The sequence below is a fragment of the Oncorhynchus gorbuscha genome, linkage group LG16 (assembly GCF_021184085.1).
Source record: "Oncorhynchus gorbuscha isolate QuinsamMale2020 ecotype Even-year linkage group LG16, OgorEven_v1.0, whole genome shotgun sequence".
Classification (NCBI taxonomy): Eukaryota; Metazoa; Chordata; class Actinopteri; order Salmoniformes; family Salmonidae; genus Oncorhynchus; species Oncorhynchus gorbuscha.
In genome coordinates this window covers 10,400,931-10,418,159 of record NC_060188.1, presented here as the reverse complement: position 1 = coordinate 10,418,159, position 17,229 = coordinate 10,400,931, and the positions used below count along the sequence as shown (strand labels likewise).

Below are 17,229 nucleotides of genomic sequence, written 5' to 3'. Positions count from 1 at the left end.
TCAGTCCCTATATGGTGGGATCTCATCTGGGTCAGGCTGAGCTGTATAACCAGTCTCTCTGGCGGTTGGGATATCTTGTCTTATGTTTGACGGATTCTCTTGGTTGCCTTTGTGTGTTTGACAGACAGTGTTCCATCTCTAAGTAGCTGTGTTTGACGGACAGTGTTCCATCTCTATGTATCTGTGTTTGACGGACAGTGTTTCATCTCTAAGTATCTGTGTTTGACGGACAGTGTTCCATCTCTATGTATCTGTGTTTGACGGACAGTGTTCCATCTCTATGTATCTGTGTTTGACGGACAGTGTTCCATCTCTATGTATCTGTGTTTAACGGACAGTGTTTCATCTCTATGTATCTGTGTTTGACGGACAGTGTTCCATCTCTATGTATCTGTGTTTGACGGACAGTGTTCCATCTCTATGTATCTGTGTTTGACGGACAGTGTTCCATCTCTATGTATCTGTGTTTGACGGACAGTGTTCCATCTCTATGTATCTGTGTTTGACGGACAGTGTTCCATCTCTATGTATCTGTGTTTGACGGACAGTGTTCCATCTCTATGTATCTGTGTATCTGTGACGACAGTGTTCCATCTCTATGTAGTGTTCCATCTTGTATCTGTGTTTAACGGACAGTGTTCCATCTCTATGTATCTGTGTTTGACGGACAGTGTTCCATCTCTATGTATCTGTGTTTGACGGACAGTGTTCCATCTCTATGTATCTGTGTTTATGTATCGGACAGTGTTCCATCTCTATGTATCTGTGTTTGACGGACAGTGTTCCATCTCTATGTATCTGTGTTTGACGGACAGTGTTCCATCTCTATGTATCTGTGTTTAACGGACAGTGTTCCATCTCTATGTATCTGTGTTTAACGGACAGTGTTCCATCTCTATGTATCTGTGTTTGACGGACAGTGTTCCATCTCTATGTATCTGTGTTTGACGGACAGTGTTCCATCTCTATGTATCTGTGTTTGTTCCATCTCTATGTAACGGACAGTGTTCCATCTCTATGTATCTGTGTTTGACAGTGACTATGTATCTGTGTTTGTGTGTTTCTCTATGTATCTGTGTTTGACGGACAGTGTTCCATCTCTATGTATCTGTGTTTGTTTAACAGTGACATCTGTGTTTGACGGACATCCATCTCTATGTATCTGTGTTTGACGGACAGTGTTCCATCTCTATGTATCTGTGTTTGACGGACAGTGTTCCATCTCTATGTATCTGTGTTTGACGGACAGTGTTCCATCTATGTATCTGTGTTTGACGGACAGTGTTCCATCTCTATGTATCTGTGTTTAACGGACAGTGTTCCATCTCTATGTATCTGTGTTTGACGGACAGTGTTCCATCTCTATGTATCTGTGTTTGACGGACAGTGTTCCATCTCTATGTTGTCAGGATTTGGCCAGGGTTGTTCCGGTTTTTGGTCACTAGATGCCCCCATTGTGCCTTTTGACCTTTTGTTTTCCCTTGATCCCCATTATTATTTGCACCTGTGCCTCGTTTCCCCTGATTGTATTTCAACCCTTTGTTTTCCTCAGTCCTTTGCTCTGTGTTTGTATGTTAGCACCCAGCCCTAGTACTCTGTGAACTCTTGTTGATCCCGGTGGACTCTCTTGTGGAATTCTGTTTTTTGTTCTTGTTTGTTTGTTTTTGAGTATTTTTGAGGCTTTTTGTGCTATACCTTCCACCTTGTGGATTTACCTTTGTCTTGGAGGATTACCTTTGTTCTTGTGGAATTCCTTTTGAGGTTGTGGAGTTACATGTTTTCCTGAAGAACTTCACTTTTTACTTCATTAAATACACCGTCTCAAGTACTGCTGTGTCTGCCTCATCTTCTGGGTTCTGCCAACTATTCGTGGCTCAGTTGGTTAAGTGACTGTTTCTCACTCCGGAGTGAGAAACAGCGAAACACAGAGCCAAAAATGAACCCAGAGGCAGCCAGTTCCCAGGACCTTGTTGTCATGCTGTCCCACCACCAGGAGACCGTCCAACGCCACGAAGCCGCCCTGGTTCAGCAAGAGGCCTTAATGGCTAGACATTCTCATCTTCTGTCGGAGATGCTGACTTCCATAAAGCAGATATCTGATCGACTTACCCCGGCAACAGTTCCCGTCCCAGTACCTCAGATTCACGTACCCATGGCAGTTAACCCTCTGGCTGAACCTCGTCTTCCACCTCCCCAACGGTTCTCAGGTGATCCAAGTGCTTGTAAAGGGTTTCTCACCCAATGTTCTCTCTCCTTCGAGCTGCAACCCTCGTCGTTCCCCACCGACCGGTCTAAGATCGCATATATCATCACCCTGCTGTCGGAAAAAGCCCTGGCCTGGGCTACTGCTGTGTGGGATGCCCATAGTTCCTGCTGTGCCAGCTACTCTGCCTTTGCTGAGGAATTCAAACGAGTGTTTCAAGGCCCAAGCAGTGGTCCTGACTCAGCCAAACAGCTCCTGACTCTCCACCAAGGTCGGCGCAGCGTGACGGACTATGCCATCCAGTTCCGCACGGTGGCAGCAGCGAGTGGCTGGAACAACGAGGCGCTCACGGTGTGCTTTCTGAAAGGCCTTTCCGACACTATCCAAGATGAACTGGCCACTCGGGAACCACCGGACAATCTCGAGTCCCTGATCAAGTTGGCCTCACGCATTGACCAGCGTCTCAGAGAGAATTCAACCGTACACCTCTAGCCCCTAGTCCCCACCTTTATCCTCGCTGGCTCCACCGGAACCCATGCAGATTGGACGCATCTCCCAGGCTGAGAGAGACCGCCGGATGAGGGAGCGACGCTGTCTATATTGCGGCAAACCGGGCCATTTCCGTTCCACGTGTCCCGGGCTCCAGGGAAACGCTCTGTCCCGTACAGACCGGGGGAACTGTAACGGGAAACATAACCTCCTCCCATCCGTCCAACTCCCGTCTGCTCATTCCAGTCACCCTTTCCTGGGACAACCACAAGCTTCACCTGCAAGCCTTGGTAGACTCTGGAGCCGCAGGTAACTTCATGGATGGTGTCTGGGCGAAGGAGAATTCCCTCTGAACCTCTAAGTGACCCCATGAGGGTTACTACATTGGATGGAAGCCCTTTGGGATCTGGACTTGTCACTCATGTCACTACCTCTTTGCGACTTTCAGTTTCACAACACCAGGAATGAATGAACTTTCATTTGATCTCCTGTTCCGAGTTCCCTCTCGTCCTTGGATACCCCTGGCTTCACAGCCATAACCCCCACATCGACTGGTCTGTGGGCACTATCAAGCAGTGGGGTCCTACGTGCCAAGCTACTTGTATTTTCCCGAATTCCCCGAGTTCTACTCCCGAGTCTTTAGAATCCATCGACCTGACCCGAGTTCCCGAGTGTTACCATGACCTCAAACTGGTATGTAGCAAACAGAGGGCCACCATGCTACCACCCCATAGACCTTATGATTGCCCCATCGAACTGTTTCCGGGCACTTGCCCCCCCAGGGGTCGGATCTTTTCCCTATCTCCACCCGAACGAGCTGCAATGGATACCTACATCAAGGACGCTCTGGAAGCAGGCCTCATGCGTCCATCCACCTCCCCGACGGGAGCAGGGTTTTTCTTAGGCCAAGAAAGATGGTGGATTACGTCCTTGCATCGACTACCGGGGACTCAATGCCATAACCGTCCGTAACCGTTACCCGCTACCCCTTATGGCCACAGCCTTCGAGCTGCTCCAGGAAGCAGTTGTTTTCACTAAGCTTGACCTGCGGAACGCATACCATCTTGTGCGGATCAGACCTGGTGACGAGTGGAAGACCGCTTTCAACACGCCTACTGGTCACTATGAATACTTGGTGATGCCCTTTGGCCTGACCAACGCCCCAGTGGTGTTCCAAGCGCTCATAAACGATGTGCTTAGGGATATGCTTAACATATTTGTGTTCGTTTACTTGGATGAAATCCTCATCTTTTCGAGCTCTCTTCAAGAACACACAAAGCATGTCAGACAAGTACTCAAACGCCTCCTAGACAGCCATCTGTACGTTAAGCCGGAAAAATGTGAATTCCATTCATCCCGAGTACAATTCCTGGGATTTGTAGTGGAACCCGGTCGAGTCCAAATGGACCCCAGGAAGGTAGGGGCGGTAGCGGATTGGCCCACCCCCAAATCTGTTAAGGAAGTTCAGCGTTTCCTGGGCTTCACTAACTTTTACCACAAGTTCATCAAGAACTTCAGCTTGGTGGCACCCCCTCTCTCAGCTTTAACCAAGGGTGGCAATGCAAGGTTTTTGTGGGGAAGAGAAGCTGAGACGGCCTTCCAAGGACTCAAGCAGCGCGTCCTCTCTGCTCCCATCCTGATACTACCGACTACGGATGAACCGTTTGTGGTGGAGGTAGACGCCTCAGAGGTTGGTGTTGGAGCTGTCCTGTCTCAGAGGGGTGAAGACAAGAAGCTTCATCCGTGCGCTTTCTTCTCACACCGGCTTACCCCGGCTGAGAGGAACTACGATGTGGGGGATCGTGAACTCCTAGCGGTTAAGATGGCATTGAAGGAATGGAGACACTGGCTCGAGGGGGCTTCTCACCCGTTTCAAGTGCTTACGGACCACAAAAATCTGGTGTATATCCAGCAGGCGAAGCGGTTGAACTCTAGACAAGCTAGATGGTCTCTTTTCTTCAATCGATTCCAGTTTATCCTCACCTATCGGCCCGGGTCGAAAAATCTCAAACCGGATGCCCTGTCCCGAGTCTACGCTCCTGCCATTCGAGATGACACGGACATGCCTGTCCTTCCTGCTGCTAAGATCGTGGCTCCGATCTCGTGGCAAGTTGAGGATACCGTGAGACGAGCTCAAGCTATTGAACCGGACCCGAAAGGAGGTCCTGCTAATCGGTTGTTTGTCCCCAAGGCAGTGAGGACTCAGGTCCTTCTGTGGGGGCACTCCTCTCGCCTCACCTGTCACCCGGGCGTAGGTCGCACCTTGGAGTTCATCCAGCGTAAGTTCTGGTGGCCTACCATAAGAGAAGACGTTGCCACTTTCGTCAATGCCTGCCCCGTGTGCTGCCAGGGCAAATCTTCTCACCTCCGCCCGCAAGGACTCCTTCACCCTTTACCTGTTCCCCACAGACCCTGGTCCCATATCTCGTTGGACTTTATTACTGGCCTTCCTCCATCCCATGGCAATACTACTATCCTAGTCATAATCGACAGGTTTTCAAAGGCGGCCAGGTTCGTCCCTCTGACTAAGTTACCTTCTGCCAAGGAAACAGCTGAGTTGGTAATTAATCATGTGTTCCGAGTCTTCAGCATTCCTCAAGATATGGTTTCTGACAGAGGTCCCCAATTCGCCTCTAGGTTTTGGAAGGCCTTCTGCCAACTCATGGGGGCTTCTGCCAGTCTATCTTCAGGGTACCATCCGGAGTCCAACGGCCAAACAGAGAGGATGAATCAAAAGCTGGAAACCACCCTCCGATGTATGACTCGTAACAACCCGTCCACATGGTCGGCCTTCATTGTTTGGGCCAAATACGCGCACAACACCTTGCGCTCCTCCTCCACTGGTATGTCCCCGCACGAGTGTCAGTTTGGCTATGCCCCTCCATTGTTCCCTGACCAGGAGGCAGACGTCAGAGTGCCTTCAGCCTTGAAGTTCGTCAGACGCTGTCGGCTTATGTGGAGGAAGACCGGTCTTAATCTTATGCGTTCCTCACAGAGGTACCAACAACAAGCCAACAGACGTCGCCGTCCCGGGCCTACCCTGCGCCCCGGCCAGAGAGTCTGGCTCTCCACAAGAGACTTACCACTACGGGTGGAGTCTCGCAAGTTGTCCCAAAAATACATCGGTCCCTCTAAGGTTGCCAGGAGAGTTAACCCAGTTTCTTATTGCCTACACTTACCCAGATCCCTTAAGATTAATCCCACATTTCACATTTCCTTATTAAAACCTGTTGTTTTTTCTCCCCTTGTCCCGGCAGACAGACCTCCCCCTCCGCCTCGTGTCATTGAAGGCCAGCCGGCTTATACCGTCCATCGGATACTGGATTCCCGCCGGGTGCAGCGGTCCTGGCAGTATCTGGTGGACTGGGAAGGCTACGGTCCCGAGGAGCGCTCCTGGGTTCCTGCCAAAGACATACTGGACCCTGACCTCATTCGTCAGTTCAGGGCCCTCCACCCTGAGAGAGCTGGTAGGAACGTCAGGAGCCGTTCCTAGGGGGGGTATTCTGTCAGGATTTGGCCAGGGTTGTTCCGGTTTTTGGTCACTAGATGCCCCCATTGTGCCTTTTGCCCTTATGTTTTCCCTTAATCCCCATTATTATTTGCACCTGTGCCTCGTTTCCCCTGATTGTATTTAAACCCTTTGTTTTGCTCAGTCCTTTGCTCTGTGTTTGTATGTTAGCACCCAGCCATAGTACTTTGTGAACTCTTGTTGATCCCGGTGGACTCTCTTATGGAATTCTGTTTTTTGTTCTTGTTTGTTTGTTTTTGAGTAATTTTTAAGGCTTTTTGTGCTATACCTTCCACCTTGTGGATTTACCTTTTTGTCTTGGAGGATTACCTTTGTTCTTGTGGAATTCCTTTTGAGGTTGTGGAGTTACATGTTTTCCTGAAGAACTTAACTTTTTATTTCATTAAATACACCGTCTCAAGTACTGCTGTGTCTGCCTCATCTTCTTGGTTCTGCCAACTATTCGTGGCTCAGTTGGTTAAGTGACTGTTTCTCACTCCGGAGACCCGGGTTCGTAACCGGGTCCTGACATATGTATCTGTGTTTGACTGACAGTGTTCCATCTCTATGTATCTGTGTTTGATGGACAGTGTTCCATCTCTATGTATCTGTGTTTAACGGACAGTGATCCATCTCTATGTATCTGTGTTTGACGGACAGTGTTCCATCTCTATATATCTGTGTTTGACGGACAGTGTTCCATCTCTATGTATCTGTGTTTGACAGATGCTGTTTTATCTGTGTCTCTCCAGGCCTTCTATATTTCCGCCATGTTTAAGAACAACCGTCCAGAACTGTCTCCCACCAGCATGTCTCTGGAGAGCCCCCTGTCCAGCCAACAGACCGTCTGCTAGCACCATCTGCCCCAACACACCCCTCCTCACCTACCTGGACGGATGGGAGAAAAGACAGAAAGAGAGAGAGAGGGAGAGACAGTCAGATAGCAGAGGCGTGCAGCACATGGAGGGACAGGGAGGGAGACAAGGTGTGTGAAAAGGAAGGGGGATGAGATAAGGTACCTAGAGCAGGTAAAGAGCTTTCTAGCAAGTACACACATGCTCTGATGAATACATCAAGACACGCACGCACATGTAGTGCCACCTCTCTCTCTCTCACTAACACACACTACCATCTAACACACACACACACACACCAAATCACTGTAGAGTACAACCCGTCCACATGGAGATATGCATAGTCATTTTACAGATATTTTGTATATGAAAAATGACAAATGTTTCTATTTTTCAAACGAGAGTCGTAGATGAAGCTGCTAATGATAATGATTTTTTTCCTGTTCTAAGTTGAATATGTTTTATATGTGATGGTGGTTAGTGGGCAGTGCATTAGGTTAGCTCTCAAACACACGGTCAGTCAGTGTCTCTAAATGATTTTCATTGGTCATTTGACCAGCCTGGATGATGACATCATCAGCTGGACTCCACTTCTTCAGCTTGACGTCCCCTGACTCTAATTCTGTGGATGTCTCATTGACGTCCCCTGACTCTAATTCTGTGGATGTCTCATTGACGTCCCCTGACTCTAATTCTGTGGATGTCTCATTGACGCCCCCTGACTCTAATTCTGTGGATGTCTCATTGACGTCCCCTGACTCTAATTCTGTGGATGTCTCATTGATGCCCCCTGACTCTAATTCTGTGGATGCCTCATTGACGTCCCCTGACTCTAATTCTGTGGATGTCTCATTGACGTCCCCTGACTCTAATTCTGTGGATGTCTCATTGACGTCCCCTGACTCTAATTCTGTGGATGTCTCATTGACGTCCCCTGACTCTAATTCTGTGGATGTCTCATTGACGCCCCCTGACTCTAATTCTGTGGATGTCTCATTGACGCCCCCTGACTCTAATTCTGTGGATGTCTCATTGACGCCCCCTGACTCTAATTCTGTGGATGTCTCATTGACGTCCCCTGACTCTAATTCTGTGGATGCCTCTCCATCCTTCACCTTCTAACTACACAGCAACTAGTAGAGGATGTCATGGACAACGACAAAAGAGAACACTTTGTATTCAACCAAGTATCTTAACTTCAGTTACCCAGGAGTGATAGGGTGGAAATCTGCTTTGCCCAGGTTACGTCCCCTCCCCCCCACTCCCACGCTTTTCCATGTCTGTACTCTGTACTAACCACTTATTACTCTGTCTCAGAGGCGGAGCTATGACTGAACCCTGTAACCTTTGACCTATTACCCTGACCTCTGAGCTGCACCTTGAGTTCTGCCACTCTCACAGGGGAGCCAAAATGGCTGCCTCGTGTTGCCTATGGCAGAGGTCCCCTGTATATTCCTATTAATAGCACTTGAACTACATACTGGAACCTACTCTGATAGTATAATTGATATTATATATATTTTCTCAAGTTTGAATAATCAGTGTTTTATTTCTCTTAATATGTCACTCTCATACGGTATATGTTTTAGTTTTTTTCCAAATGATAATTATTCAAATTGAATGTAAATAGATATGTCTTTTTTATAAACCACACAGAATTTCAAAAGTATTATTAGTGCCATTTTTGGACAGTTTTTTTCACGTTTATGTGTTATGTGTCTGTGTTGTTGATCAGGTACGCAGAGTTGTTGTTATTGTCATAACGACTAGACTGAGCCAGAGCTATTATCAGAAAGCTATTTCTTGTTTCCAGTTTTTCGTTTTTCCCCCTGTGAATGCCAGAATGGCTGAAAATAACCACTGTACTCAAAAAACCAAACCAATAAAATGAATGTTGAATCTTTTGACCTCCTATTTTCTTTCCGCACAGAAACAATGTTTGTCGTCTGACTGTTTATATGCTCAACAGAGTAAAGAATCAGTTGTTCGTCACACACACATGACCAGTAAGTAAGTTCAAGCTTAGTTCAGGAAAAGTTAGAGGTGAAACCAAGAGCAACAAAAAATATTGAATTCTAAAGTCACAAGTGACTTCACCTCTAGTTTCTGACTGGGAAAGAACCCACCTACTTTCTCCCTCCACCACCCCGCTCTCCTTTCTCCCTCCCTTCTCTACCTCCCTCTCTCTTTCAATCCTTTTGGAGTGCAGCAGAGCGCGCTGGGCTTTTTGGGGATCATGCTGCCATGGCGATGCCTGGCTAGATAGTGGGCTGGGGAGGTGGAGGCCTTTTTATTTATTATCTTTCTTTTCCAATCCACTTCCTGGCTGAGTGAGGAGAATAAAAGGCAGCTGAGATCAGAGTGAGAGAAAGGGAAGGCTGCAGTAATGAGTGTGTATGGAGGTGAGGAAAGGGGAGGGCTGGCATGCAGCAGGAGAAACAGGATGAAGGGAGAAGCTGGGGTTCAGTAATGAAGGGAAGGAGTAATGGGTGTGTATGGAGGTGAGGAAAGGGGAAGGCTGGCATGCAGCAGGAGAACAGGATGAAGGGAGAAGCTGGGGTTCAGTAATGAAGGGAAGGAGTAATGGGTGTGTATGGAGGTGAGGAAAGGGGAGGGCTGGCATGCAGCAGGAGAAACGGAATGAAGGGAGAAGCTGGGGTTCAGTAATGAAGGGAAGGAGTAATGGGTGTGTATGGAGGTGAGGAAAGGGGAGGGCTGGCATGCAGCAGGAGAACAGGATGAAGGGAGAAGCTGGGGTTCAGTAATGAAGGGAAGGAGTAATGGGTGTGTATGGAGGTGAGGAAAGGGGAGGGCTGGCATGCAGCAGGAGAACAGGATGAAGGGAGAAGCTGGGGTTCAGTAATGAAGGGAAGGAGTAATGGAGCAGTTGGCAGTGGGGAAGGGGTGACGGGGGGGAGAGAAGGAGGAGGGATTTGGGTGTGGGGCTTCGGGCTGGGAAGGAATGTGACTGTGGTTGTCAGGCCTGTTTTGTGTCAATACTGTTACTAAGAGACACATTTAATTCCTTTGCACTGTAAATGCCTGCGCTTGTGAAGATGTTGTCTATCTGTTTTTGTCTAGGTCATCATTGTGTGTGTGTGTGTGTGTTTTCATTTTGGGTGAGCAGGAGAGAAGAGTAGATGCTCTACTAAGCTTACAATACAGCCTTTCAAACATGACATCTTGATTGCTCCGTAGATGTCTTCCTTGGTGACCCTTTGACCTTGTTCAAATAAATGGGATTGACAAGAGGAGGCCGATTCTCCCTCCAGTCCATAGAGCAGAGAGGCCAGACTAACTGAGGCGTGTGTCCTGTCTATCTGAAAGGTCCCACTAGTTCCAGCCCTCTCCACTGTGTGAGTTGTGGCTGTAGTTTAGTATACACATTCAACAGTAGCCCCAGCCGGCCTGTGGTCATTTAGATGAGGCTGATTGAGCACTAATCTCAGCCTGTAAAACACATTACCGTCTCCACGCTCCACTCTTCCCCATACTGAGGGCTGGGGAATTCGTTTGATAAGACATTTGTTTTTCAGATAAAATACAGGTCTAAAAACAGAATCTTTCCATGGGCGGATGTTACGGCGGGTGATCAGAATCAATGGTGTGGAGGTAGGGAACCCTGTGATGGGTTACTACTGCAGGCAGGCTGGCAGGCAGACAGACGGGCACGTAGCTCACCTGCATACCTGTCTAGTGGAGGTGGAGAGGACACCTGTATCATACCTGCTGTCTGCCTATCATACTATCAGATGGGATAACATCACCCAGGCATTTAAAACTCCCCCACCAGGCTTCCTTTGAGGGCTTCTTTCTGGTAATGTAATGACCAAGAAACTTCTACAGTCCGCCAAATACTGCTCATTATAAGGCACAGTTTCAAGCAGTTTACTGTTGTACATTGAATCAACAGTGGAGAAAGAGGAGCTATTTCCTCTTTGCATATAATCCCAGGGTCGGTCTCCATGGCATTACAGACATAGCCTCTGGATTGGAACTTAGTGGGGTTCTTATCCCCTGCAGCTCAATTCTTGATAGAATTAGAAGGGATTAACGGGCTCTTTAGTATGCTTGAGTTGAGACCTGCTGCTGCTCAGCTCCATTAGACTGAATATTCCATCTATCCCAGCAATGACAGTTTGGGAATGCTGCAGCCATTAAGACCTGAGACTTGAGAGCAGAGCAGAGCGGGCACATTGTGTCCTGACTCCTGATGCAGGCCTGTGAAAGGCATTAGTCTCTCTATGCTCCAGCAACACAGCGCTAGATAAATCTGCCTTCATCATGCTGCACCGAGGGGATTAGACCAGGCCAGGTCATTTGGTATGCAGAAAGAGAAGGAAACACCCCAAACGGTGCCAGAAATAGCTTTTCGAGCCCTCTGGGTGGACGTGCCTCAGGTCTGCGATGGCAATTAGTGTGACGTGGAAACTCTGCAGATGGTGTGTGTGTAGTCTCAGACACGTAAGCATCACACACGCCACCTGCATACTCAACCCACTGGACGACCACATGCCTCAGAGTCCACACCAGTATGATATATCTGATGGGGATAGTATCATAGCGTGGGCATTTGGGCACGGCCACACCGCCTCCACGATAGCCGTTTTGGTAAGGATGGACCCAAAGCGGGGTGGAGGGGGAGCTTTTGTTACCGTTGAATATTGATGAGTGAAGTTGCAGTTTTTTCACATATTTGGATCCCACCGTTGAGTGTTTCATTTGTGCGTGAGACAGACTGGTAAAAAATATCCAATCTCAACCTAATCAATTTAGCAGCTTCCCAAAACACATTTTTTGGACATGGCTGCTGTGCCAGCCCAAACAATACAGTATGCAGCAGGAAAGATGAACTATAGTATTGCCTTTCCTGTTCGCTGCCAAGCCTTTAAACTTAACAAGGATTGTAACCTTTATCTAGCATTTTAGTATTTGATATGTAAATAATCTCTATTTCAAATATTGTTGCATGGCAGCAGTTGTGGCCCTTGGGGCCTGGGATGTGTAATAAACACAGCCTAACACTGAGGACGGTGAATAACACCACCACCATTTACCTACCTGGAAGTCATTCTGTCGGATGTATATGGCTGCTCAATGTGTGGATGTTATTTTACAGTGACTGACGGTGTGAAACAGAACGCTCCCGGGTACATTACCCTGAGGGTGGTACGCTGTCAAGTGCTACCACTATCTATGTCAAGGTTATCGGGGCCACTTTGACCCTTCAGTTCACACATGAACATAAACAGCTAGATTAGTCCGACAGGTAAGAATGTCTAAAGGTTCCTAAGGAATGTGTTGGACTATGACAAAACATGGAGCTAAAAAACAATGTTATCTCTAGGACAGAGACAAGACACCATGTTGATAGAGAAATCAAGCAATGTGTTTATACTGTATGGTGTAAAGGATGAGAGACTACATGTCTGGTGGGTGGGAGGGTGGGTGGGTGTGTGTATGTGTCTGCATGCCTGTGGGTGTGTGTTTGTGTTTAGGTACTCAAGTGCATACATGCTTGAGTGTATATACTATACGCCAGGCATTGTGGGTCATTAAGGACAGATTGGAATGTGAAAACAAGGGCTGGAGAGTGAAAGCAGGGTAAGGAACAGTGAGGTGTCGGGGACGAGGGAGGAGAGACAAACCAACCATCTGGGTCCCAGGGTCAGGGTCAGTCCACAGAGCCTCACACTCCCTCACACTCTGACATGTTACCATGACATGATACTCAGTGCCTGTATCTCAAATGGCACCCCATTCCCCAAGGCCCAGGCCAAAAGTAGTGCACTAGGTAGGGAATAGGGTGCACTTGAGACACATCCAGGGTCTGTTTATAGAGGCTGAAGAGCCATGTAGAGTAACAGATGTATCTGCTCTGCAGTTCTCCATTTCTCTGCACTTAGTCATCTGCAGTCTGCCAACAATGAGCTGACACTGGACCAGTCCATTTTAGAGAATGTCTGCAAACAATTATGTCGTTGACGTTGACATAATGGCTTTCCCGTATTGTTGCTGTTGCGTGGTGCTGTGAGATGTTTTTTTGGTTCATACAGTGTGTCAACTATTACAAAGAATTGGAGTACAATGTGTGTGTGTGGTGTGTTTGAGAGTGTGCATGTGTGTACAGTATGTGTGTGGTGTCAGTGATGGGGAGGAAGGTGGTATCAGTACAGTGGTTGTACCAGTAATTCCTCTCCCGTGTTCACAGCTGAAACAACAAGGAGGACTGGACAACCTAGTGGGGTTGAGGCCACAGGGACCAACGTGTGTATGTGTGTGCGTGTGTATGTGAGAGAGTGTGTGTGTGTCTTGGCAATGAGTTAAGCCAAGATGTAGGAATGGCTTGGATACACAAGGTGTTGTCACGCTGAGCGCTGATACAAGACAAAGACAATAATCGGTGTTAAAATGGGGTGACATCCACACGCATGAACCACTTCTATGATCTCTGTCCTCATTAGAACAGTGGCAAACATGTCGCTCAACCACTTCGTTTCTATACTTCTCTCAAACTGTACAGCCTGCTTATAACACCCTATTCTAAAGTAGGTGTACAGGCACACTAGGCCAAAGGTCACAGGATGTGAGTGTTAACAGCTATTGCAGTAATTGGCCCATTGACAGAATGACACGGTCTCACAGCGATCCGTCTGCCTGCTGTGACCATGGTTATTAGTGTGACCCGAGGGTGTTGAGTTATGACAACGTCTCTCTTGTAGTTACTGTTCCTCTTCCCTTTGGTGGCCAGTGATGGATGGAGAAACTGATGTCGGGAATCCTCTGGAAACCTCCGCAATCACCGGAAATGATGAGGAATGATGAGGAATGATGAGGAATGATGACAGCCGTATGGAAGCATTCCAGGCACCAGGAGGGACCTGCCTGTCTGGGCAGCACTTCCAGCCACTCGCTCCCTCTCTTGGCCTCGTGTTCCAGCTTCCATCCGTGACGTGTGCTGACCTGTCCCCCCCTCCATTCAGGTGAGTACCTGAGCACCTCACTGATCCCGCGGGACAATAGAGGATAGACAATGGTTTATCCCAACAAAGCCTATGTTTATTTAAGAGCACGGCTCACCCAAATGTGGACAGCTTAAGAGCTGGGTTCCTTCCATACATAAACATGGGAGTGAGAGAGAAGAAGGACATTCCCATTCCAGGTCGTTAATAACACTGTTACTTCTGCTCCCCTTTCCCAATCTCTGGTGTCCGTCAGTCATCGGTGGTGAGGTAGCTAGCTGGCTTTAGTAGTGAAGTAGAGGAAGCAGTGCACACCAGGGTAAGGCAATTATACAGTACAAAGGAAGGAAAACAACCTGTCGAGAGAGTTTGTAACCTGATGTGAGTTTTGTCCTGATATTTACTTCCACCACATGAGTGCAGCGCACAGTAACAATACATTCTCTGACCTGGAGTGTTGTGTGTTTGAGCGATTGTACGCTACGTATGTTTGGCTGTATGGGAGTGTGTGTGTGAATGTTCTTGGTGTGTTTATATTTGTGTTTGGGGACTGCAGAAATACACACGGTGCTGTCTGTGTGAAATCCTGATTGTTTCTGAGGATTATCCTTCACAATACTGGGCTTTATCAGAAGGGCCAGTACTGGTGTAACAAGAACCTCTTTACCCTGGGTTCACTGAGCGAAGGAACAGAACTAGAGCCCACGCCAACAACGCTCAACAAGGGAAGAGGGAGAAGGGAGAGGAAGAAGAGTGGTAGCGAGAGGGGGAAGAGAGTTGTAGAGAGAGAGTAAAGGGGAGAAAAGAGAGGAGAAGAGAATGATAGAGAGAGGGGATAAGAAGGATAAGAACAGAGAGAAAGGGGATAAGTGGAGAGGATAAGAACAGAGAGAAAGGGGAGAGAGAAGAGAATGATGGAGATGATAAGAGAGAAAGGGAGAAGAGGTGGAGATGAGAGAGAAAGAAGAGTGGAAAGGGGAGAAAAGAGAGAAGAGAATGATAGAGAGAGGGGATAAGAAGGATAAGAACAGAGAGAAAGGGAGAGAGAGAAGTGGAGATGAGAGAGAAAGAAGAGGTGGAGAGAGAGAGTAAAGGGGAGAAAAGAGAGGAGAAGAGAATGATAGAGAGAGGGGATAAGAAGGATAAGAACAGAGAGAAAGGGAGAGAGAGAAGTGGAGATGAGAGAGAAAGAAGAGGTGGAGAGAGAGAGTGTAAAAGGGAGACGATAGAGGAGGATAATGGGAGAGAAAGGATGAGAACAGAGAGAAAGAGAAGGGGAGAAGAGAGAGGGGGAAAACAAACACAAAAAGAGAGAGTTTAACAAGTTTACCACAAGGCAGCGGTTCAGAAAGAGTGATTTGTTTGTTTGACAGAGATCCCTCTCAGGAGATTCTTCTCTAGATAACGGATTCATAGGGGCTGTCAAAGTGACTTGCTACGGTTGTGCAATACGTGACCTAACTGTATGTGAATAAGCAGTGCATCACTGTGACATAGTACAGGAAATGACTGTGACATGAGTAGCCTATACTACATTCAGTTCCTGTAATCAATGCACGTGAGGATAGGCCCCTGGGCACACAAAGCATGCACACACACACACACACACACACACACACACACACACACACACACACACACACACACACACACACACACACACACACACACACACACACACACACACACACACACACACACACACACACACACACACACACACACACACACACACACACACACACACACACACACACACACACACACACACACACACACACAGGTTGTCTTGGATGTCTCAGATCAGGGTGTGAGGGAGAGGTGGTCAATGTGCTTGATGTGATTGTTTTATTCCCTCCCTTTTATAAGACTTTCTCAGAGAGCTCAGGTTGCTCTGCTTCATCGCTGCATAGAGAGAGAGAGATGTGGTTTTTGGACGAGGAGGGGGTTTGGCTCGGTCTAGAAGAGGCTGAGATATGGGAAAGGGGGATGAGGTATGGGGATTTGTGGGTTAGCATATTCCCATGTCACCTCTACTCGTAGTACCCTTAAATAATTCTCTATGACTATGTAATGAACTTTATTTTGTGAGTCTACAACACAGACCTGGTTAGAGGTCTACAACACAGACCTGGTTAGAGTTCTACAACACAGACCTGGTTAGAACTCTACAACACAGACCTGGTTAGAGCTCTACAACACAGACCTGGTTAGAGCTCTACAACACAGACCTGGTTAGAGCTCTACAACACAGACCTGGTTAGAGCTCTACAACACAGACCTGGTTAGAGCTCTACAACACAGACCTGGTTAGAACTCTACAACACAGACCTGGTTAGAACTCTACAACTCAGACCTGGTTAGAACTCTACAACATAGACCTGGTTAGAACTCTACAACACAGACCTGGTTAGAACTCTACAACACAGACCTGGTTAGAGCCTTTCAGATGTCCTGGCCGTGGTCACACACACACCGACACACACAGACAAACGAACGCGTGCAAGCACACACTACAGCTCCCTGCATATTCCACCCCTGGTCGACCCTGAGACCAAAGCACTTCAGAGGGCCGTGGTGGGTCTGCAGCCGGCCTGCCCTTCCTCTGGAGATGGTGCTCATCTTTGATCCCACACCATGAGAATTGGGATTATGCTGAAGACTGTTGTGGTTGAATGGAGTTCTATAACACTTTTAGGCTTTTCTTAGCCTGAGTTCACAGTCTTCACACAGACCTAGGGTGGTACTTTGGGGATTGTAGCATCTACAGACCTATGTTATGTTCCTCATTCTCTGTCTCTGTCTTTCAGTCTCTCTGTCTTTCTGTCTCTCTGTCTGTCATGCGCTGACCAACTGGCAAGTGTCTTCACTGACATTTTCAATCTCTCCCTGTCTGAGTCTGTAATACCAACATGTTTCAAGCAGACCACCAAAGTCCCAGTGCCCAAGAACACTAAGGTAACCTGCCTAAACGACTTCCGAGCCTTAGCACTCACGTCTGTAGCCACGAAGTGCTTTGAAAGCCTGGTCATGGCTCACATCAACACCATCATCCTAGAAACCCTAGACCCACTTCAATTTGCATACTGCCCTAACAGATCATCCATAGATGATACAATCTCTATTGCACTCAACACTGCCCTTTCCCACCTGGACAAAAGGAACACCTATGTGAGAATACTATTCATTGACTACAGCTCAGCATTCAACACC

The 17,229-nt window shown here is 47.7% G+C and overlaps 2 pseudogenes across 1 annotated transcript in view; both read left to right on the top strand.

Annotated features, from left to right (window-relative positions):
• Nucleotides 1–8,958, top strand: part of LOC123998944 — a 51,470-nt pseudogene extending 42,512 nt beyond the window's left edge. Inside the window, exon 6 of the transcript XR_006832367.1 lies at nt 6,953–8,958. The product of XR_006832367.1 is annotated as a phospholipid phosphatase 3-like (transcript). The remainder of the gene's footprint in view (nt 1–6,952) is intronic.
• The window catches only part of LOC123998976, an 899,899-nt pseudogene that overhangs the window by 363,143 nt on the left and 519,527 nt on the right, over nt 1–17,229 (top strand).